Raw genomic sequence first — 24,519 nt, 5'->3', positions numbered from 1 at the left:
TCTGCTCAAAGATCACCTGTTAACCTTATGGGGATTCCCTTCTATGTTATTTGTTGTTTTTCCCTTGCTGCTTTTAATATTTTTTCTTTGTATTTACTTTTTGATAGTTTGACTAATATGTGTCTTGGCGTGTTTCTCCTTGGATTTTTCCTGTATGGGACTCTCTGTGCTTCCTGGACTTGATTAACTATTTCCTTTCCCATATTGGGGAAGTTTTCAACTATAATCTCTTCAAATATTTTCTCAGTCCCTTTCTTTTTCTCTTTTTCTTTGGGATCCCCTATAATTTGAATGTTGGTACGTTTAATATTGTCCCAGAGGTCTCTGAGACTGTCCTCAATTCTTTTCATTCTTTTTTTCTTTATTCTGCTCTCCAGTAGTTATTTCCACTATTTTATCTTCCAGGTCACTTATCCGTTCATCTGCCCTAGTTATTCTGGTATTGATCCCTTCTAGAGTATTTTTAATTGCATTTATTGTGTTGTTCATCGTTGCTTGTTTCCTCTTTAGTTCTCCTAGGTCCTTGTTAAACTTTTCTTGTATTTTCTCAATTCTATTTCCAAGATTTTGGATCATCTTTACTATCATTATTCTGAATTCTTTTTCAGGTAGACTGCCTATTTCCTCTTCATTTGTTAGGTCTGGTGGGTTTTTGCCTTGCTCCTTCATCTGCTGTGTGTTTTTCTGTCTTTTCGTTTTGCTTATCTTACTGTGTTTGGGGTCTCCTTTTCGCAGGTTGCAGGTTCGTAGTTCCCGTTGTTTTTGGTGTCTTCCCCCAGTGGCTAAGGTTGGTTCAGTGGGTTGTGTAGGCTTCCTGGTGGAGGGGACTAGTGCCTGTGTTCTGGTGGATGAGGCTGGATCTTGTCTTTCTGGTGGGCTGGTCTACATCTGGTGGTGTGTTTTGGGGTGTCTGTGACCTTAGTATGATTTTAGGCAGCCTCTCTGCTAATGGGTGGAGTTGTGTTCCTTTCTTGGTAGTTGTTTGGCATAAGGTATCCAGCACTATAGCTTGCTGGTCATTTAGTGGAGCTGGGTCTTGGTGTTGAGATGGAGATCTCTGGGAGATTTTCACCGTTTGATATTACGTGGAGCTGGGAGGTCTCTGGTGGACCAGTATCCTGAACTTGCATCTCCCACGTCAGAGGAACAGCCCTGACGCTTGGCTGGAGCACCAAGAGTCTGTCATGCACACGGCTCAGAATAAAAGGGAGAAAAAAAAGAAAGAAAGAAAGAAAAATATAAAATTAAATTAAGAATTTTAAAAGTTATTGAAATAAAGAACAAAAAATTATTATTAAAATTTTTTAAGTAATTAAAAAAAGAGAAAGAAAGAAGAGAAAAACCAAACGAAGAAACAAATTCACCAATGTTAACAAGTGCTGAAAACTATACTAAAAAAGAACAAAAAACGGACAGACAGAACCCTAGGACAAATGGTAAAAGCAAAGCTACACAGACAAAATCACACACAGAAGCATACGCATACACACTCACAAAAAGAGAAAAAGGGAAAAAATGTATATATATCCTTGCTCCCAAAGTCCACCTCCTCCATTTGGGATGATTCGTTGTCTATTCAGGTGTTCCACCGATGCAGGGTACATCAAGTTGATTGTGGAGCTTTAATCCGCTGCTCCTGAGGCTGCTGGGAGAGATTTCCCTTTCTCTTCTTTGTTCTCACAGCTCCCGGTGTTCAACTTTGGATTTGACCCCGCCTCTGCATGTAGGTCTCCTGAGGGCGTCTGTTCTTTGCTCAGACAGGACGGGATTAAAGGAGCCGCTGATTCGGGGGCTGTGGCTCACTCAGGCCGGGGGGGAGGGAGGGGCACGGAGGCGGGGAGAGCCTGCGGCGGCAGAGGCCGGCGTGACGTTGCACCAGCCCGAGGCGCGCCATGCGCTCTCCCGGGGAAGTTGTCTCTGGATCACGGGACACTGGCAGTGGCGGCCTGCACAGGCTCCCGGAAGGGAGGTGTGGATAGTGACCTGTGCTCGCACACATGCTTCTTGGTGGCGGCAGCAGCAGCCTTAGCATCTCATGCCCGTCTCTGGGGTCCGCGCTGATAGCCGCGGCTCGCGCCCGTCTCTGGAGTTCCTTTAAGCGGCGCTCTGAATCCTCTCTCCTCGTGCACCAGGAAACAAAGAGGTAAGAAAAAGTCTCTTGCCTTTTCGGCAGCTCCAGACTTTTCCTGGACTCCCTCCTGGCTAGACGTGGCGTACTAACCCCTTCAGGCTGTGTTCTCACTGCCAGTCCTCTCCCTGCACTCAGACCGAAGCCCGAGCCTCAGCTCCCAGCCCCCTCCCATCCCGGCAGGTGAGCAGACAAGCCTCTCGGGCTGGTGAGTGCTGGTCGGCACCAATCCTCTGTGCTGGAATCTCTCTGCTTTGCCCTCCGCACCCCTGTTGCTGCTCTCTCCTCCGTGGCTCCGAAGCTGCCCCCCTCTGCCACCTGCAGTCTCCGCCAGTGAAGGGGCTTCTAGAGTGTGGAAACCTTTCCTCCTTCATGGCTTCCTCCCACTGGTGCAGGTCCCGTTCCTATTCTTTTGTCTCTGCTTTTTCTTTTTTCTTTTGCCCTACCCAGGTACGTGGGGAGTTTCTTGCCTTTTGGGAGGTCTGAGGTCTTCTGCCAGCATTCAGTGGGTGTTCTATAGGAACAGTTCCACGTGTAGATGTATTTTTGATGTATCTGTGGGGTGGAAGGTGATCTCCACGTCTTACTCTTCCGACGTCTTGAAGTTCCCTCCAGTCTATTTTAGAACGTTTTCAACACCTCAAAAAGAAACCCTTGTATCTTGTAGCTATTAATCCCCTATGCTCCCAACAACTTCTGCCTCAGCCTTAAGCAATTATTGATCTATTTTGTATCTATAGATTTGCCTGTTCTGAGCATTTCGTATGAATAGAATCACATAATATGTGGTCTTTTGTGACTGACTTCTTTCACTTAGCATAATGTTTTTAAGGTTCAGCCATGTTGTAGCATATATTAGCTCTTCATTCCTTTTGATGTCTGAATAATATTCTGTTGTATGGCTTTGCCACATTTTGTTTATCCATTCATCAGTTGATGGGCATTTGGGTTGTTTCCATCTTTGGGTATTATGAATATTGCTGCTGTGAATATTTATGTACAAGTTTTTGTATGGACACATATTTTCATTTATCTTGGGAATATACCTACAAGTGGGTCATACAGTAACACTGTTTCACCCTCTGAGAAACTACCGAAGTATTCCAAAGCAGCTATACCATTTTACATTCTCACTCACAGTGTATGATGGTTCTGATTTCTCTAAATCCCCACCAACAGTTATGATTATCTGACTTTTTGATTCTAGCCATCCAAATGGGTATGAAATGGTATCTTTCTGTGGTTTTGATTTGTTCTCCTGATGAATGATGATGTCAAGTGTCTCTAAAGTGCTTGCTGGCCATTGGTATATCTGCCTTGGAGAAATGTCTATTTAGATCTTCTGCCCATTTTAAAAGTTGGGTTATTTACCTTCTTATCCCTGGCATGTAAGAGTTCTTTATATATTCTGAATAAAAATCCCTTATCAGATCCATGATTTACAAATATTTTCTCCCATTCTGTAGGTTGTTGTGCTATATTCTGTACATGAATTATTTGAGTTGATCTTTGCAACAGCTGTATGAGATATTATCCTTCTATTTTTTTTAGAGATCAGAAAACAGGCTCAGAGTGGTTAAGTACCTATCCTAACTCACAATGCTAGCATGGGATGGTTCCAGGATTTGCGCTTAGATCTCTATTGGAATTTCAGTTAAAGTCCTCCATCCTCTTGCCTTGATGCTCATATACACAGTTTGTATTTGATGAGAGAAATTGAATCTTAGGATTGTATTGCCCTGTCTGTTCTTCACTCCTAGACCTTCCAGTGGATAAACACTGAAAATGAAAACACTTTGGCAATACTCCTCATATTGATTCTCTGGGGACCATGCTGATTCCCGGCAAGAAGGTGTAGCCACAAGGCTCCTGAGGTTGGTTGAATTGATGTTCTGGGTCTGGATTTATAAGCATGGGGAATTGTTCTTTTAAAAGACAATGACAAAGAGAACCCTTCTAATGTGGGCCAGATGCAGCCATGATTTTGATTAAATGTTTGCTGGTAACCATACTTAGGTGGGAACATCTGCCCACTGATGAGCTCCCTGGAGTTTTAGCAGGTGAATTTACGTAGGAAATACAACTCCAAGTACTTCTTCCTGAGGAGAGATGTTAGGCAAAAAGAAGCTTAATTTCCTTTCTTCCATTTTTTGTCCACCTGCCATTTAGGAAGCCTAAGCAAATACATTCCTGTATTGGGATAATACCACTTCCCCTTGGCCTTCCATCTTCCCCAGCTTTGGCTTTGCAGGTGCCCAGTAAGTGTTGGTGCTTGCATCTGGGCCACATCTGTGCAGGCATCTTGGGTTGTCCAAGAATAGTGCATGGCTCCATAAGCCTATAGTAGCAACCCTCTGACATTAGAATTTGCTGTTGATATTTTCCATACACACTCACACTCTTAAGCAAACACACTCCTTTCCTTTCAGACCTACCCTCTTAGATGTCCTTACTAGTCTATCTTTGAAATGCTGGATCATCATACAGGATACATGATATTTAGAGGAAACAGGTTTCAATGGTGTTTCTGGATTCTTCTTAGTTCTAGGTCAGCCTAGATTAAGCAATCTGTAGTCTGGAGGGCTTTACTCACCTCCCAATTGCCATGCAGTCACAAGGTCCATCTTGTCTTATCACTTTTACTTAAGTCACCACCCTGCAGATTATCCATCATTAACTAGACCCTTATTCACGTATTGCTCTGCACTTGACAGAATTGGACCCAACCCTCTCCCCAACTTCATGAGCGCTTCTTTCCTGCCCTCTGTAACTCATAGTCTATCATTAAGAAACTCCCCAGTAGCTTCAAGTTCTTCTCTCAGTGTTCCCTTAATCTCTGTTTTATGACTGGAATATGGCTGTGCCTTGAGGAAATCACTTTCCCTGCAGTCCTCTTGAGCAAACGTTAGTTTTCCTCACATACCCCAAGGAGTCGACTCATTGTCACTTTCAAACCATTTCTGCTCCTTTCTCTTTCAAAATTCAGAGCTCATTTGTAGTTCTTGCTATTAGATAATATCACGTGCTACGCCATCTATTTCATTACCTTCATTCATTAGACACTTTCCTGATCATCTTCTCCACTTTTAGTACTGCCACCATCTTGGCAACTTCAACATCTGTCATCTATGTGGATATTCATCCAGCATTTTTGGCTTTGCAAATCTTTCATGCCCTCAATTCCAATGATATTTTTCTTCCATCATACTTAAGCCACTCACTCTAATGCTCATGCACTAGGCATTGACATTCTCAAAAATTACAGCAACTCTGAAATCCTGATTTTAAAACATACATCTCTTGGGCTACAACTGATTATTCTTCCTAGCAAAATACCTCTTTCTCATGCAGGTATACACACCTACACACACCCAACTCTAAAAATTCTTCAATTTTGAACTCCAGTCTGTGAATTCTACTACTTTTCAGCATCAGCCACATTTCTCTTTTCGCATTTCCTCATTGCTTGCCAATTTATCATTAGTATCACTTACTTTCATAAACCTTCATCTCCCTACTCACTTTCCCTCCCTAGTACTTCCCTGGCAAAACCACAACCCTTGTTAAATTTAGCTATCTACCTACTTTGTTCCTATATACAAGTGATGGATGTTGCTGTAGAAATTTACAAGACAGAGCTAACTGATCTCACCTTAAATTCTTGACCACATATCTTAAATTATCAATCCTTCCATATTATACACCCATTTCCATTATACAAAATGAATATCCAATACTTTATCTTCCCCTCAATTTCTCAAAACCCTACCCTCACTCTTGTTATTTTATGCCCTTATCTCATCCTTCACTGAGAAAACTGAAGAGTCAAGAGAAAATTCTTTTATGTCTTCCCCACCAAATCTACCATCTTACCTGCATTTGTAATCATACCATAGTTGTTTCCTTCTCCACTGCAAAATCTATAAATATTACTCGTTCTCATGGAAAGCCAACATTTCCACATTTGCTACGGATCCCATCTACTAGTGCTGTGAATACCCTTCTTGCTTTCTCAATATTTTTTCTTCTGCAATTATCCCTTTGGTGTTTCATATCATCAGTTTCATTCAGTCATTTATATTGGCTAGATGCGTTCTAGAATCTACCCTCTTAAAAATACTCTCTTAATACCAAACCCCCCTCCAGCTATAGTCCCATATTTCTCCTCCCCTTAGCACCAAAACTCTCAAAAGAAATTGTCTATCCGCCCCTCACTTTCTGATCTCACATTTTCCCCTTAATACACATCCAGGTTTATATTAAAATATTTTCCACTCTTACAATTTCCTTCTTATCAAATTTACCAATGACCTCTATACTAACAAGTTCAATCGTCATTTGTCTGTCCCTATATTACCTGTAAAAGGTATTTAATAAAGTTGACCATTTTTTACTTCTTGAAACGTTATTTGCCCTTTGCTTTTGTGTTGCTCAATTCACCTGTTTTTTTGTTGTTGTTGTTCCCTCCTTTTCAACTCTTTTCATTATATACCTAGGAGTAGAGTTATTGGGTAATATGGCAAGTCTATGTTTAACTTGTTGAGTAACTGCCAAAATGTTTTCCACAGAGACTGTATCATTTTATGTTCCCACCAGAAGTGTATGAGTGTTTCAATTTCTCTACATCCTTGTCAATACTTGTTATTTTCCTTTGAAAAACGTTATAGCCTTCCTAGTGGGTATGAAGTGGTATCTCATCGTGGTTTTGATTTGCATTTCCCTAACGACTAATGATATTGAGCATATTTTCATATGTTTGTTGGCTATTTGTATATCTTCATTAGCACAATGTCTATTTAAGTCCTTTACCTGATTTTCAGTTGGGTTGTTTGTGTTTTTGTTGTTGAGTTGTAAGAGTTCTTTCTGTATTCTGGATACTACACTTTTATTAAATATATGATTTGCCAGGATCTTTCTTTGGTGTGCCTTTTTGTTTTCTTCATGGTATTTTTTTGCAGAAGAAAACATTTTAAAATTTTGATATAGTCCAATTGACTCTTTCTTTGTTGCTTGTGCTTTTTGTGTCATATCTAGGAAACCATTGCTTAACCAAGTTCTATATGTTTTTGATCCCCATAACTGACCAAAAAAGTTCAAACCCATTCATTCAACAGAAATATTCATGGCCACCTACCATGTGCCAGGCTCTACTGTAAATACTGGGGAGAGTGACGAACAAGATGGTGGAGACAGAGATTGCTAGCTTATCTCCAACATTTAAGTTCTCCTCTTCTACTAGGTAGACTACATTTCTCATTGTCTCTTGTATTTAGATGTGGCTATGTGAGTTTTTCCCAATGAAATGTGAGCAGGAGTAATGCATACCCCTTTTGAGCCTGGCCCATAAATATTCCCATGTGCCCTCCTATATGCTCTTTTCTGCTTCTGCAATTGGAATGGAGATGTCCTGGCAGAAATGACAGAAACCGCTCTTTTGCCACTTATCTCAATAGGGTTGTGACGAGGATTAACTATGTATATGGGTATTTAGCATAATTCCTACATAGAGTTAGTAGTCAATAAATGTTAGTTTCTGTAATTATTATTACAGTCTTTGGATGCTACAGTAGTCACCCAGGATGGGAAACATGTTAGAAACCCCTCATAATTCAGCAGATAGTACAATGAAGTCTGCTCTTTTGTGACCAGTGTGTGAGACCTCCTGAAGCTAGCAGTCTTTTCTCTTTCTACACAGTTTCTCTGTGATGAACCAAGATAATTCTAAGCCACCTTAAATACTATTTAAAGGACCATAATTTGGGAAATACTAATCTAGTGAAACGTAGTTTAACTGAAAACAATATAAGTGTGGTTATAATGGTTATGAGAATTCTAAACTGTGCTAAACACCTTGCATTTACACAACATTATTCTATAAAAGAGCCCTACCACTGCCTCTTCCCCTGCTTACCTATATCTGATAAGAAAGCTCAGGTACTCTCTCTTCGGTGGGCCAGGAGGAAGTTCAGACTGTGCGAAACCTGACCTGTGTGTGGGAACACTCCAGCGTCATCCCCTCACCACCATAAAAGCCAAGCCAGTCTCCTTCTTCTGCTCTCTTAAGCCATTCTTGAACCTGCTTGAGAGCCTGCCCTGCTCTCCCCAGAAAGCCTCCTTATGTAGTAAAGTTTTTCATACTCTCTAGGTGTATGTGTTATCAGTCTCGACATCCGAACCGAATTTGGGTTGAAGGATCCATCCTGTCTCTGTGGTGTGATTACAACAACTGGCCCTGTGAGCAGGACATCAAGGTGCTATCCCTTACCACCAGGGGTCTTTCTTCTCTTGCTTTGGCTTTCTAACTGGCTCTGCTGTATGCTGGTGAACAGGCACTTGGGCTACTGCCTGCTGGCTAGCTTGTGCTTTGAACTTGCTTCTTTGTGCTGCATTTGTTAGTCCTACTGAGTGTCTGCTAAAGCTTTGACCAACATAAGTCAGTTTAGCCACTTGGCATATAGTGAAAGGATTATTGGATTGGGACCTTCCTCAAAGCAGTCCTGAATCCTGTGTCTCAACCTGGACCTATTTGTGATTCTCAGGTTGAATCACGTGTTTCAATTCCAAACTAAGGTGTGACTGACACTAACCTCAAAGAAATGACTCTTACCTTGTGAACACTGGTTGTGTCTCAACCACATGTTGGCCCCCTTTCTATATAGAGCTCAGGAGAAAGACTGACAGTCTGTTCAATATACAGGTCCATTGGATGGTCACTCGTGTGGAGGAAGAGCCGTTAACTATGTGGGATGCTGAGGTCATACTTCTAAAAGTAAATGACTCACTAGTACCTTACAAAATGCTTCTGCTGCTGCCCCTGTGCCTCTGTCATAAATAAAAATGATCCTGATCCTCAGACCTCTAGAGAAAAACATCTGTGTCACCTCTGTGACAAAGCCAAGAGATTAGTTCAACCATTGCCACGGGGAAGTCCATAACACTGATGGTACTGACTTGATTTGAGGTTCTCTGGAAGAAGAAACTTATAAAAACTTTTACCTATAAGAGCAATAACATCTGCAGATCTAATGTAAAAGACAAAACACAAGACCCCAAACTGTCAAAGTCTTCAAAAACAAGAAGTCTAAAAAACTGTCACAGCCAAGAGGAGCCTAAGAAGTTATAACATGGAATGACTAAATTTAATGTAGAATCTTGGTTGGGATCCTGGGACAGAAAAAGAACATTAGGTAAAAAATAAGGCAATCTGGGGCTTCCACGGTGGCACAGTGGTTGAGAATCTGCCTGCTAATGCAGGGGACACGGGTTCGAGCCCTGATCTGGGAAGATCCCACATGCCGCAGAGCAACTAGGCCCGTGAGCCACAGCCACTGAGCCTGCGCATCTGGAGCCTGTACTCCGCAACAAGAGAGGCCGCGACAGTGAGAGGCCCGCCCACCACGATGAAGAGTGGCCCCTGCTTGCCACAACTAGGGAAAGCCCACGCACAGAAACGAAGACCCAACACAGCCAAAAATAAAAATAAATTAATTAAAAGAGGCTCAACATTTAAAAAAAAAAAGGAAACCTGATGAAGTACAGACTTTAATTAATAATACTGTTTCAGTGTTGGTTCACTAAGTTGAACAATTGTACCATACTAATGTACAATGTTAAGAAGGGAAATTTGTTGTGGAGTGTATGAATATGATCTTCACAATTACTCTGTAAATCTAAAACTGTTCTAAAATAAAAAGTTTTAAAAAACCACACAATACTAGGTGATGAGATCTGGGAGACAACAGAATTAAACACTGAATGGGGGTGGCCATGTGGAATGGTTTGGAGGGAACACCTTCTCCCTAACATGTGCACCACAAGGATTGAACCAGAGAAGATGAGGAAGAGTGGAAGGTCAGTTTGGGAAGGCTCTTTACTGGGTGTTGAGGAAGCACTCCCTTTCTCTAACCAGAGCACCTAGACTCCTCTGCACCCCTCCCCTCCCCCCACGTATCTTCAAGGGTGGTGCTTTGTGATGTCACAGCCACCCCAGCGCTACCATTGGCTGACCAATCAAAGCTGATGGGTGTGGCTCTTCATTGTCCTGGCAGGGTATATATAGAGAGGCCAGGAGCCTTGGAGTAGAGCACACTGTTGCTACTGACATGGCAGAGGAAACTACAATCCCACAGGAGCCTAACTGCGATGCAGGGACAAACACCGAGAGGTCAGAGCGACAAACACCAGGAGGCCAACGCAGAAGGGAGAGGACGAATTCTCCACTCCAGGGCTATAAGATGGAGAAGGTCAGATTACCCGACTCACGTGTCTCCTCTTCATCCCCCACCCAAGACTTACCCAGCCCTTCCCTGGCACAAACCCCTTCTCAATCCACACCCATTCTCTCAAAGTTCTCCTTCCCATCCTCTTTCCCCAAATCAATATCTTTCTGTATCACTTTGTTTTCCGACCAGATTCGGAAGGTGGTCGAGTTAACAAAATCAGTCCGTCGTCAGAATTCCGGAAGAGGTCCTACACAGAAGAAGTCACAGATATTTGTGTTCTACTACCGGCGGAGTACAACAATGACTAAAGAGCCAGAGGAGGATGAAAACGTCCCAGAGGGCTCTTCCAGCAGTTCATAAAGTGCTGCCCTGGGTCTATCAGGTGACTGAGACCTTGCTGTCTCTGTTGTCTCTCCAGAGAAAGCACTGGAGAAATGGTCACCTGTGTAGAGACCAAATAAAAAAGCCCTCAGCTATTGATGTACAAGCTGTTGTAGAAAGATGTGTGTGTATCTCTGTCTGTTCTTCGGTGATGGGGACTGAAGGAAGGCAGGAAGGGGCAGGCGTGTGAGAAGGGAGGGAGGTAGTATCCTGCCAGTTTGGGGCCCAGACCAGCCAGTCCATAGTTAGCCAGACACCGGGAATAAGGACTGGGTGAGGACTGAGCTCTGAAGACAGATTTCTTCCTGAACACTTTATCCTGCTGGTGAGGAGGAAAAGGACTTGGTGTTTCCGTGTGTGTTTGGGAGGTCCCAGGTGGGGAGAGGGGTGATGTATGGGTGGTGGCAGTGTGTGTCATAATCTGATTTCACTTTTGATGTTTGACAATTGACAGTTTTGAAGCCTCATTAATTCCCCTTCCCCTTCTGGCCCACATCTGGCCCACACTTTATGTCCATCTACTCCCAGCCAGGGAGTAGGTGAACATGAACTAGAAACAGATATGCCTAACCTGAACCATCCGAATTACTTCCGTGCCTAACTTTTCCATAGCCAAGACATCCATTACCCTAAAATATCCTCTAGTGCACGTGGAGAACCTGACCCAATAAGTAATAAAGTTAAGTCTCTGGCCCTTATAATCAGCTTGAAAACTATGGGACCCTATGGACCTTTCCCCCTAGTTAAAATAATACCTTTCACCTCAGTGTTTAAGAAAAGGTTCAATCTAAATGAAAGCACGGTTTTCACAGATTGAAACCCATTATATAAGACCTATTTAGAGAAGGTGTGGTTATCCCCACTTCTGCTGCATTTAACAGCCAAGTTTTACTTGTTCTTGAACCCGGGAAAACAGGACCGGTGCCTCAGTGTGAATTTGTACCCTTGGCGTCATGGCCCCACCCACTAGGGCTCCATATATATTATTGAAATGACTGATTCCACCCAATAATAAATAAGTAACTGGTAAATACTTTGCAGTTAGAGCAAAGTATTTGGCTAGCATGTTCTATTCAGTGCCTATTTCAACAACCTCTCAGCTGCAGTTAACCTTCACCTTTAAAGGGACACAATACACCTTCACCTGGGTACTCGATGGGCTCAGTCTCCACGCCTGCCATCTCACATAGTCCTCACAGGCAATATTTTAACCAGCTCTAACTTTTTTCGGGTACACAGTTATGACATCACACTAATGACATCCTCCTTTGAGGAGATTCACATGAGACACATAGTACAGGGCCCCACCACTTCCGTTAAGTTCCTGAAAATTATTTAGTAAGTTGAGGGCTGCTCCAGTCCTGACAGTGTCAAGAAACAGCTTTTAGTCTTCTTAGGACCCACATTGTTAAAACAAGCCCAACATGTTTTCGACATTTTTAGATTCTGGAGGCAACATTCCTCATTTACAAAGCTTTTTTTGTTCTGTAACTTGCAAATAGGCCCAACTTGAATGAGACCCCCTGTAAAAAGATACTAGAATCTGCCTGAATTGCCATAGAACAGGCATTCCTGTTACGGCCCCCCGAGATTCCTTCACTGTGGGAGCTTTAGCAACCTTCTCTCATATATCTCGGAGTCCCTCTACCATCAGTGATGGCCGTTAGTTGCATGGGCTTCTGATACAAGGAACTACCTTCCTTGGCCCAACGCTGTATGCCATTAGTGTAGCAATTGGTGGGTACATACTGGACTTTCCTGGAAATATAGACTATCTCAGGTCCTGAACCTGTGACCCTCAGTATACAGCTGCCCGTTAGGCCTTTGATCATGGAAACAGCACCCTGCAAGCCCAGCACAGCTAGTGAGGCCTCCTTGCTACAGGATGGAGCTGAACCTGGGCTCTCTGCATACCCTACTTTCAGGAGAGGGTAACGTCCCCTGTGCTGGGTCCCTTGCCGGATGCCACAGTGCTAGAGGAGGTCATCTCTTAGAACACTTGGATACCTGGGGAGCCCCTTAGGCTCAACACAGTGAATACCAAAGGGGGTTCATTCACTTAACCAATGGCATTGCCACTGTCACACTTAATGGAGCTTGCTTGACTCTTGCTTCTTTTCATCTCTTAATCAGAATGTTCCTGATAAAGGACAGGACACAGGATCAGCTCAGTTGGCCAAACTTTAGCCAGTTATCTTAGCACTTGGCCATGTCTTAGCCAACAATTGGCCTCATCTTCACATTTTTATAGATCTTTGGGCCACTGCCAGCGGTCTGACCATCTGTTCTGGCCAATGAAAACAATTCCTTCTCCAAGGTTGCCTCATTTGGGGTAAAGAACTCATAGAACCTCTTGCCTCACGGATACCCAAAATATAAATCAAGGACACACATCTTCTGCACATATTAAAGCCACAATACAATGTCTCACCATAGCACTCTTTATCTTCTTTGAAGTTCTGCACATCGATAGAGAGACTAAGGCACTCATTTCACTTCTCAGAATATATAGTACTAGCTCTTGATAGTACTAGATATTCAATGGAACATTCACCTTTCTTATTGGTCTCATGCTGCAGGTGCCATAATGGCTTACATGAACAAGTCCAAATTAAATTAAATAAACCACTCAATGTTTTAGTTATCAGACAAACACCATGGGTAAGTTGTCATTGAGACTGATCCCATTTTTTTCAGTTTTATTGAGGTATAATGGATAAATAAAAATTGTATATATTTAAGGTGTAGAATTTGATGTTTCGATTATTTCTATACCTATACATATATCTATAGAATGAAAGAATCACAACCATCTAATTACCCATCACTTCAGTTACTAGTTTTTTCTTTTTCTTTTTTTTGGTCTAACTGCATTTTTGATGCATAACTCATTATGTGAGTAATAATCCTTTTCATACCTTCTTGGTATATGTGTGGCATCATTAGTCTTGACATTCAAACCAAATTTTGGGTGGGGGATGTACATTCCACTTCTGTGAGGTGACAACAAGCTCACATATCCACAAATATATATATTATTATTGGTGGTGGTGTGAGGAACCTTCTCTGAGGAGCTGATATTTGAATCAAGATCTGAATAATGAGGTCGAGTCAGCTGTGTGAAGACTTTGAAGAAGAGCATTTTAGGTAGACTAGCAAGTAGCAATGCCATGAGGCCAGAACGAGAACAGTGTGTTGAGGAACAGCAGAAGGGTGAGTGACTGGAGTGCAGTCAGAGAGGGGCAGAGCGGAGATTGATGACCGAGACTGGAGAGGCTGGCAGAGAAGTGGTCACATAGGGACTTGCAGGGTAAGAACTTGGATTTTATCTTACGTGCAGTGGAGGGCCACTGGACGGTTTGATAAAGGAAAGTGATGTCGTCTGATGTATGTTTTAGAAAGTTCACTGGATTTTGTGAACTGTGTAGGACCAGAGGGGTGACAGGCTGTTGGGACAATACAGGTGTGATATGATGATGGCTGGGACTAGGGTTTAGCAGGGGGAATATAACTTAGTGTCTAGTTGAGCAGTTGGGAGCATAGGATTTAAAGTCCGATCTCAATTTACAGCTTCACCACCTAAAAGCTATTTGACCTTGAGTACGTTTTGTAACTTCTGTAAGACTTAGTTTCCTCATCTGTAAAAAGGGAATGATAGTAACATGTATCTATATCTTAGAGTCATTCTGGGATTAAATGAGGTAATTTATGTAAAACACCTGACATTATATTAGACCAATAATAAGCATTTGATTAAATGGCTTCTGTTGTTATCATCTATGATATAAATACGTACATGCATAATCCTTGCTTCTTTCTCCCCTACTCCCAAAAAGCTAGTGTGTCTTATGTTAACTGCTGCTAACCCATGAGTACTGAACCCTTGTGTTTTCCTTGAAGACACAGTATTTTGGGGCACCTTACCTCAATGGTCAAGCATTCTGGTACCTTTAGATACTTTATGATGTGTCTGTATATGGCTTATGATGAATTTATTCAGTAAGTGGCAGTAGTGTCTGATTTCTAACATTCTCTTCTTTCTACCTAATGAATCATTGCTTGAATACCTATCCCCTTTTCTCCAACCTCTTCCACGGGTCCTAAATGAACAGCAACCCATATTTCTTCCCCAACTGCAAACCTAATATACTGAACTTAGTCAGATTGCTTTGACAGTTGCTTCCTTTCATTAAACGCAGCTTTGAGTTCTTCTTCCCTCAGAAAAACCTGCTTGCGTGTTTCAAAGCAGGTTCTCATTTTATTAGTTCCTGATCAGGACTCTTCCAAAGTCTCTTGTTCCATTTGCCCATCTTCCACATTACCATCATTTGAGACTATAAATAATAAACTGTTTACTTCCTCCTCCACATTCTTGATGAATGAAATAGGACTAGATGTTGATTCCTTCCTCTTTGAAGGGATTGCTTTCCCTTCCCCACCTAAGGCTGGTGAGTGATGAAAGCATCCTCAGTCTTTAAGGCTAAGCTCAAATGGTTCTTTCCCTCTGAAGCCTCTCTACCACCAATGCCTTCAGAGTTCATTGCCCCTATTGTCCTACAAATTCTTATATTAAAGCAATAGCCATATTGTGTTGGAATTGTTCATTTGTATGTTTGTCTGGTTGTAATATACAACAAGAAAGAGCATATTTCATTCATCTCTGTAATCCCAACCACTTTAACACACCTGACACAATGTCATGGTTGCTGCTCAATGTAGTTTGATGAACTACTGGAGGACTGAACAATCAAATCATTCTGTAGATACTGGATCATTTCCTTAACCTGCTCTATAATGTTTGCTTTAGAAATGTTAAACTTAAAATCATGTAAAATTTTATTTTGAAAAACTCAAAGTACAAGAAAGAAAGTTAAAAAAAAAGAACCCTAAACACTAAAAACTCAAAACACTCTCTATGATATGCACACTTTCAGCAACTATCTCTTTGTACATGGCTCTACACATATGTAATTTACATGTGCATTTACATAAAGTAATTATATATAAATGTTGAGAATTTTATATGTATATATATACATACATTCATATACATAAATGTTGAGAAAACCTGTACATCTATAGGATTTTTACACTTCATTAGCCACTCCTCCACTGGATAAGCAATGTTAAAAGCCTGGTGTGAATCTTTGCGTATCTTTGTCCATGTTCACAAATAAGGTAACATACATACATATGCATAAAAACATATAGGGGCACTATTTTACTCTTTACTGCACATAGTTTTTCTCACTTAGAAACATTTCAGAGAAATGTTTTCCACATTATCTGGTATAGACTTAACACACTTTTTAAACTAGTTATGTAAAATGCAATGGTTTGAGTGAAAGACAACTTATTAAACCATTCCTCTATTGAGGACATTCAAGTTGATTCCAGTTTTTTGGCTACTAGAAAAAATGTTGCAATTAATCTGAATATATACGTATAATTTATTTTGTTCATATTCACTGTTATATACCTGTGCTTTTATTTTCTATGGAAGAAGGCCCCGGAAATGGAATTGCTAAGTTAAAGTTTATGTAAATTCTTAATTTTAATAGAGGTTGCCAGATTGAATTCCAAATGGCTTTAATATACTGCACATTTCCCTCGGCAAATGTAGGAGATAACATATTAACCTCCGCGACACTCCAGCCATGTGTGATAACATGTTTAATGGTCTTAAAGTGATATTTCCTTGTTAATTTAATTTCAGTATGCCTGATTGCTAGTAAAGTTGAGTCATTTCACTTGTTTATTGGCAAGGTGGTTTTCTGCCTCCTTGAACAGCCCTTTTTACCCTTTTTAACTACTTTCAATTAGGGTGTTTGTCGTTTCTTATTAATGTGTAGGAAATTTTTTATATGTTGGATATTGAACCCTTTATCTGTCATGTGTATTACAAATATATGTTCCTCTATTATTTGTCTTTTGGTTTTATTTACCTTTACATTTGCCATATGATTACATTTTAAGTTTTAAGCACTCAAATATGTCAGTCATTTCTCTAGAGTGTCTAGGTTTTCCAGCTTGCATAGGAATTTTTCTTGACTCCTAGATTATACATAAGTTTTCAAAAATATATATATTTTACTTCAACATTTTTATCCTTAAATCATACAGAACTTCATGTTGTGTGAGAGAGGAGTCCAAACTTATTTTATCCTTTTTAATACATATAAATAATAAATGTATGCAGTATTACTAAGAGGAAAACAGAGTCAAAAAACCAAAAAAAGCCCACTTTACTTTGGATACAAATCCAGCTCTGAAACTTACTAGCTGTTGCCCTGAGAAAGTCATTTAATTTATGCGAACCTCTTTCCTCATTTGTAAAAGGGAGATAATAATGTCAACGTGACAGAAGTTTTATGAGAATTAATGTATGTCAAACACAGTGACTGGCATATATAGTCGGAGGTCAACAAAGATAGCTATAATGACTGTTGTTTACCTCCCTCTGAAATGCTTTTGCCTTGAACACACTTAGGAATGCTGATAGGCCCCATCGTGTCTTGCTTCATGGCTCACTTTGGTTTTGCATCTTTAATGGTGTTTTTATTATACAGTGCTCCTAAAGTAAAAAAAAAAAAAGAAAAAAAAAGAAAAAGAAAAACATTACAGGTGGTTGGCCTCAAAGATATTATCAACCAGGTAGAGTGCTACTGAGGTGAACATTAGAGGACAGACTAAGGTGGCCTAGATCCACCTCACACAGAAATACATCCTTTCACAAAGGGAAAAGATCTGCTAGAAGCTCCTGCTTCTAGAAAAATAAGACAAGGATGTTAATAAATGTGATGACTTGGGGGAAGGTGGCAAACATGTTTGAGGCTCCGAATTTCCAGAGAGTATTTGAGAGAACACTTTGCTCTATATGGCCCAGGGAAATTGACCAAAAGTTCCCTAACTTGGGTGCCCCTCATGCGCCAGCTACCATCACTGACAGAACTGGAATTTATAGTCAATACTAAGTGCCCTTGTAGATCATTTTTCATTTCATAGGAAGGAGAAATAACTTTCCTAAGCAGTTAGGAAAGTTATTTATTTATTTATTTTGAACAAACACACTTTTCTCTTTTTTTTTAACATCTTTACTGGAGTACAATTGCTTTACAATGGTGTATTAGTTTCTGCTCTATAACAAAGTGAATCAGCTATACATATACATATATACCCATATCCCCTCCCTCTTGCGTCTCCCTCCCTCCCACCCTCCCTATCCCACCCCTCTAGGTGGTCACAAAGCACTGAGCTGATCTCTCTGTGCTATGCGGCTGCTTCCCACTAGCTATCTATTTTACGTTTGGTAGTGTATATATGTCCATGCCACTCTCTCACTTTGTCCCAGCTTACCCTTCCCCCTCCCCGTGTCCTCAAGTCCATTCTCTAGTAGGTCTGCGTCTTTATTCCCGTCTTGCCCCTAGGTTCCTCATGACCATTTTTTTTTAAGATTCCAAATATATGTGTTAGCATACGGTATTTGTTTTTCTCTTTCTGACTTACTTCACTCTGTATGACAGACTCTAGGTCCATCCACCTCACTACAAATAAATCAGTTTCGTTCCTTTTTATGGCTGAGTAATATTCCATTGTATACATGTGCCACATCTTCTTTATCCATTCATCTGTTGATGGACACTTAGGTTCCTTCCAAGTCCTGGCTGTTGTAAATAGAGCTGCAATGAACATTGTGGTACATGACTCTTTTTGAATTATGGTTTTCTCAGGATATATGCCCAGTAGTGGGATTGCTGGGTCGTGTGGTAGTTCTATTTTTAGTTTGTTAAGGAACCTCCATACTGTTCTCCTTAGTGACTGTATCAATTTACATTCCCACCAACAGTGTATGAGGGTTCCCTTTTCTCCACACCCTCTCTAAGAATTTGTCCATTTCTTCCAGGTTGTCCATTTATTGTTTGTAGATTTTTTTTTTTTTTTTTTTTTTTGCGGTATGCGGGCCTCTCACTGTTGTGGCCTCCCCCGTTGCGGAGCACAGGCTCCGGACGCGCAGGCTCCGGACGCGCAGGCTCAGCGGCCATGGCTCACGGGCCCAGCCGCTCCGCGGCATATGGGATCCTCCCAGACCGGGGCACGAACCCGTATCCCCTGCATCGGCAGGCGGACTCTCAACCACTTGCGCCACCAGGGAGGCCCTGTTTGTAGATTTTTTGATGATGGCCATTCTGACCGGTGTGAGATGATACCGCATTGTAGTTTTGATTTGCATTTCTCTAATGATTAATGATGTTGAGCATTCTTGCATGTGTTTGTTGGCAATCTGTATATCTTCTTTGGAGAAATGTCTCTTTAGGTCTTCTGCCCATTTTTGGATTGGGTTGTTTGTTTTTTTGATATTGAGCTGCATGAGCTGCTTGTAAATTTTGGAGATTAATCCTTTGTCAGTTGCTTCATTTGCAAATAGTTTCTCCCATTCTGAGGGTTGTCTTTTCATCTTGTTTATGGTTTCGTTTGCTGTGCAAAAGCTTTGAAGTTTCATTCGGTCCCGTGTGTTTATTTTTGTTTTTGTTTCCATTCCTTTAGGAGGTGGGTCAAAAAAGATCTTACTGTGATTTATCTCAAAGAGTGTTCTTCTTATATGTCCTCTAAGAGTTTTAGTGTGTCTGGCCTTACATTAAGGTCTTGAATCCATTTTGAGTTTATTTTTGTGTATGGTATTAGGGAGTGTTCTAATTTCATTCTTTTCCAGGTAGCTGTCCAGTTTTCCCAGCACCACTTGTTGAAGAGGCTGTCTTTTCTCCATTGTATACTCTAGCCTCCTTTATCAAAATAAGGTGACCATATGTACATGGGTTTATCTCTGGACGTTTTTGGGTGGAACGTCCTATAAATATCAATTAAGTCCATCTTGTTTAATGTATCATTTAAAGCTTGTGTTTCCTTATTTTTTTTCATTTTGGATGATCTGTCCATTGTTGAAAGTGGGGTGTTAAAGTCGCCTACTATGATTGTGTTACTGTCGATTTCCCCTTTTATGGCTGTTAGTATTTGTCTTATGTATTGAGGTGCTCCTATGTTGGGTGCATAAATATTTACAATTGTTATATCTTCTTCTTGGATCGATCCCTTGATCATTATGTAGTGTCCTTCTTTGTCTCTTGTAAGTCTTTATTTTAAAGTCTATTTTTTTCTGATATGAGAATTGCTGCCCCAGCTTTCTTTTGATTTTCATTTGCATGGAATATCTTTTTCCGTCCCCTCACTTTCAGTCTGTATGTGTCCCTAGGTCTGAAGTGGGTCTCTTGTAGACAGCATATATACGGGTCTTGTTTTTGTATCCATTCAGCCAGTCTGTGTCTTTTGGTGGGAGCATTTAATCCATTTACATTTAAGGTAATTATCGATATGTATGCTCCTATTCCCATTTTCTTAATTGTTTTGCATTTGTTATTGTAAGTCTTTTCCTTCTCTTGTGTTTCCTGCCTAGAGAAGTTCCTTTAGCATTTGCTGTGAAGCTGGTTTGGTCCTGCTGAATTCTCTTAGCTTTTGCTTGTCTGTAAAGGTTTTAATTTCTCTGTCAAATCTGAATGAGATCCTTGCTGGGTAGAGTAATCTTGGTTGTAGGTTTTTCCCTTTCATCATTTTAAATATGTCCTGCCACTCCCTTCTGGTTTGCAGAATTTCTGCTCAAAGATCAGCTGTTAACCTTATGGGGATTCCCTTCTATGTTATTTGTTGTTTTTCCCTTGCTGCTTTTAATATTTTTTCTTTGTATTTACTTTTTGATAGTTTGACTAATATGTGTCTTGGCGTGTTTCTCCTTGGATTTATCCTGTATGGGACTCTCTGTGCTTCCTGGACTTGATTAACTATTTCTTTTCCCATATTAGGGAAGTTTTCAACTATAATCTCTTCAAATATTTTCTCAGTCCCTTTCTTTTTCTCTTTTTCTTTGGAACCCCTATAATTTGAATGTTGGTATGTTTAGTATTGTCCCAGAGGTCTCTGAGACTGTCCTCAATTCTTTTCATTCTTTTTTCTTTATTCTGCTCTCCAGTAGTTATTTCCACTATTTTATCTTCCAGGTAACTTATCCATTCTTCTGCCTCATTTATTCTGCTATTGATCCCTTCTAGAGAATGTTTAATTTCATTTATTGTGTTGTTCATGATTGTTTGTTTGCTCTTTAGTTCTTCTAGGTCCTTGTTAAACTTTTCTTGTATTTTCTCAATTCTGATTCCAAGATTTTGGATCATCTTTACTATCATTATTCTGAATTCTTTTTCAGGTAGACTGCCTCTTCATTTGTTAGGTCTGGTGCGTTTTTACCTTGCTCCTTCATCTGCTGTGTGTTTTTCTGTCTTTTCATTTTGCTTATCTTACTGTGTTTGGGGTCTCCTTTTCGCAGACTGCAGGTTCGTAGTTCCCGTTGTTTTTGGTGTCTACCTCCAGTGGCTAAGGTTGGTTCAGTGGGTTGTGTAGGCTTCCTGGTGGAGGGGACTAGTGCCTGTGTTCTGCTCAGTGAGTCTGGATCTTTTCTTTTTGGTAGGCAGGTCCATGTCTGGTGGTGTCTTTTGGGGTGTCTGTGACCTTATTATGATTTTAGGCAGCCTCTCTGCTAATGGGTGGAGTTGTGTTCCTTTCTTGGTAGTTGTTTGGCATAAGGTATCCAGCACTGTAGCTTGCTGGTCGTTTAGTGGAGCTGGGTCTTGGTGTTGAGATGGAGATCTCTGGGAGATTTTCACCATTTGATATTACATGGAGCTGGGAGGTCTCTGGTGGACCAATATCCTGAACTCGCCTCTCCCACCTCAGAGGAACAGCCCAGACACTTGGCTGGAGCACCGAGAGTCTGTCATGCACACGGCTCAGAATAAAAGGGAGAAAAAAAGAAAGAAAGAAAGAAAGAAAAATATTAAATTAAATTAAATTAAATTTTATAAAAGTTATTAAAATAAAGAACAAAAATTTACTATTAAAAATTTTTAAGTAATTTAAAAAAACAGAAAGAAGAGAAAAACCAAATGAAGAAACAAATTCACCAATGATAACAAGCACTGAAAACTATACTAAAAAAAAAACAAAAACGGACAGACAGAACCCTAGGACAAATGGTGAAAGCAAAGCTACACAGACAAAATCACACACAGAAGCATACGCATACACACTCACAAAAAGAGAAAAAGGGGGGAAATGTATATATATCTTTGCTCCCGAAGTCCACCTCCTCTATTTGGGATGATTCGTTGTCTATTCAGGTATTCCACAGGTGCAGGGTACATCAAGTTGATTGTGGAGCTTTAATCCGCTGCTCCTGAGGCTGCTGGGAGAGATTTCCCTTTCTCTTCTTTGTTCGCACAGCTCCCGGGGTTCAGCTTTGGATTTGGCCCCGCCTCTGCGTGTAGGTCTCCTGAGGGCGTCTGTTCTTCACTCAGACAGGACGGGGTTAAAGGAGCCGCTGACTCGGGGGCTCTGGTTCACTCAGGCCGGGGGGGAGGGAGGAGCACGGAGGCGGGGCGAGCCTGCGGCGTCAGAGGCCGGCGTGACGTTGCACCAGCCAGAGGCGCGACGTGCGCTCTCCCGGGGAAGCCGTCCCTGGATCCCGGGACCCCGGCAGCGGCGGGCTGCACAGGCTCCCGGAAGGGAGGTGTGGCCAGTGACCTGCGCTCGCACACAGGCCTCTTGGTGGCGGCGGCAGCAGCCTTAGCGTCTCATGCCCGTCTCTGGGGTCCGCGCTTTCAGCCGCGACTCGCGCCCGTCTCTGGGTCTCCTTTAAGCGGCGTTCTGAATCCCCTCTCCTCGCGCACCAGGAAACAAAGAGGTAAGAAAAAGTCTCTTGCCTTTTCGGCAGGTCCAGACTTTCCCCCGGACTCCCTCCCGGCCAGCCGTGGCGCACTAACCCCCTTCACACTGCCAACCCCAGTCCTCTCCCTGCGCTCCGACCGAAGCCCGAGCCTCAGCCCCCTGCCCCCGCCTGCCCCGGCGGGTGAGCAGACAAGCCTCTCGGGCTGGCGAGTGCCGGTCGGCACCGATCCTCTGTGCCGGAATCTCTCCGCTTTGCCCTCCTCACCCCCGTTTCTGCGCTCTCCTCCGTGGCTCCGAAACTGCCCCCCTCCGCCACCTGCCGTCTCCGCCAGTGAAGGGGCTTCTAGTGTGTGGAAACCTTTCCTCCTTCACGGCTCCCTCCCACTGGTGCAGGTCCCATTCCTATTCTTTTGTCTCTGTTTTCTCTTTTTTCTTTCGCCCTACCCAGCTACGTGGGGGAGTTTCTTGCCTTCTGGGAGGTCTGAGGTCTTCTGCCAGCGTTCACTGGGTGTTCTATAGGAGCAGTTCCACGTGTAGATGTATTTCTGATGTATCTGTGGGAGGAAGGTGATCTCCACGTCCTACTCTTCCGACGTCTTGAAGTTCCCTCCAGTCTATTTTAGAACGTTTTCAACACCTCAGAAAGAAACCCTTGTATCTTGTAGCTATTAAGCTATTAATCCCCTATGCTCCCAGCAACTTCTGCCTCAGCCTTAAGCAATTATTGATCTATTTTGTATCTATAGATTTGCCTGTTCTGAGCATTTCATATGAATAGAACCACATAATGTGTGGTCTTTTGTGACTGACTTCTTTCACTTAGCATAATGTTTTTAAGGTTCAGCCATGTTGTAGCATATATTAGTTGTTCATTCCTTTTGATGTCTGAATAATATTCTGTTGTATGGATTTGCCACATTTTGCTTATCCATTCATCAGTTGATGGGCCTTTGGGTTGTTTCCATCTTTGAGTATTATGAATATTGCTGCTGTGAATATTTATGTACAAGTTTTTGTATGGACATATATTTTCATTTATCTTGGGAATATACCTACAAGTGGGTCATACAGTAACACTGTTTCACCAAACTTTTCCAAAGCAGCTATACCATCTTACATTCTCACTAACAGTGTATGATGGTTCTGATTTCTCTAAATCCCCACCAACAGTTATGATTATCTTTTTGGTTCTAGCCATCCGAATGGGTATGAAATGGTATCTTTCTGTGGTTTTGATTTGTGTTTTCCTGATGAATAATGATGTCAAGCATCTCTAATGTGCTTGCTGGCCATTTGTATATCTTCCTTGGAGAAATGTCTATTTAGATCTTCTGCCCATTTTAAAAGTTGGGTTATTTACCACCTTCTCACTGGCATGTAAGAGTTCTTTATATATTCTGAATAAAAATCCCTTATGATACATGATTTACAAATATTTTCTCCCATTCTGTAGGTTGTTGTGCTCTATTCTTTACATGAATTACTTGAGTTGATCTTTGCAACAGCTGTATGAGATATTATCCTTCTCTTTTTTTTTTTTTAGAGATCAGAAAACAGGCTCAGAGTGGTTAAGTACCTATCCTAACTCACAGTGCTAGCATGGGATGGTTCCAGGATTTGCACTTAGATCTCTATTGGAATTTCAGTTAAAGTCCTCCATCCTCTTGCCTTGATGCTCATATATACGGTTTGTATTTGATGAAAGAAATTGAATCTTAGGATTGTATTGCCCTGTCTGTTCTTCACTCCTAGACATTCCAGTGGATAAACACTGAAAATGAAAACACTTTGGCAATACTCCTCAAATTGATTCTCTGGGGACCATGCTGATTCCCAGCAGGAAGGTGTAGCCACGAGGCTCCTGAGGTTGGTTGAATTGATGTTCTGAGTCTGGATTTATAAGCATGGGGAATTGTTCTTTTAAAAGACAATGACAAAGAGAACCCTTTTTTTGTAGATGTATTTCTGATGTATTTGTGGGGAGGAAGGTGATCTCCACGTCTTATTCCTCAGCCATCTTGA

General features: G+C 41.5%; 1 long non-coding RNA gene across 1 annotated transcript; it reads left to right on the top strand.

Annotated features, from left to right (window-relative positions):
* Nucleotides 1–8,345: 8,345 nt before the first annotated feature.
* LOC132482299 (uncharacterized) lies at nucleotides 8,346–11,086 on the top strand. Its single transcript, XR_009530890.1, has 3 exons — nucleotides 8,346–8,379; nucleotides 10,177–10,371; nucleotides 10,540–11,086. It is a non-coding gene; the product is annotated as an uncharacterized LOC132482299 (long non-coding RNA).
* Nucleotides 11,087–24,519: the final 13,433 nt, after the last annotated feature.

Source organism: Mesoplodon densirostris, chromosome X (genome assembly GCF_025265405.1).
Source record: "Mesoplodon densirostris isolate mMesDen1 chromosome X, mMesDen1 primary haplotype, whole genome shotgun sequence".
Taxonomy (NCBI): domain Eukaryota; kingdom Metazoa; phylum Chordata; class Mammalia; order Artiodactyla; family Ziphiidae; genus Mesoplodon; species Mesoplodon densirostris.
Note: the sequence above shows the minus strand (reverse complement) of the source record. Positions and strands in the feature narration are given on the sequence as shown.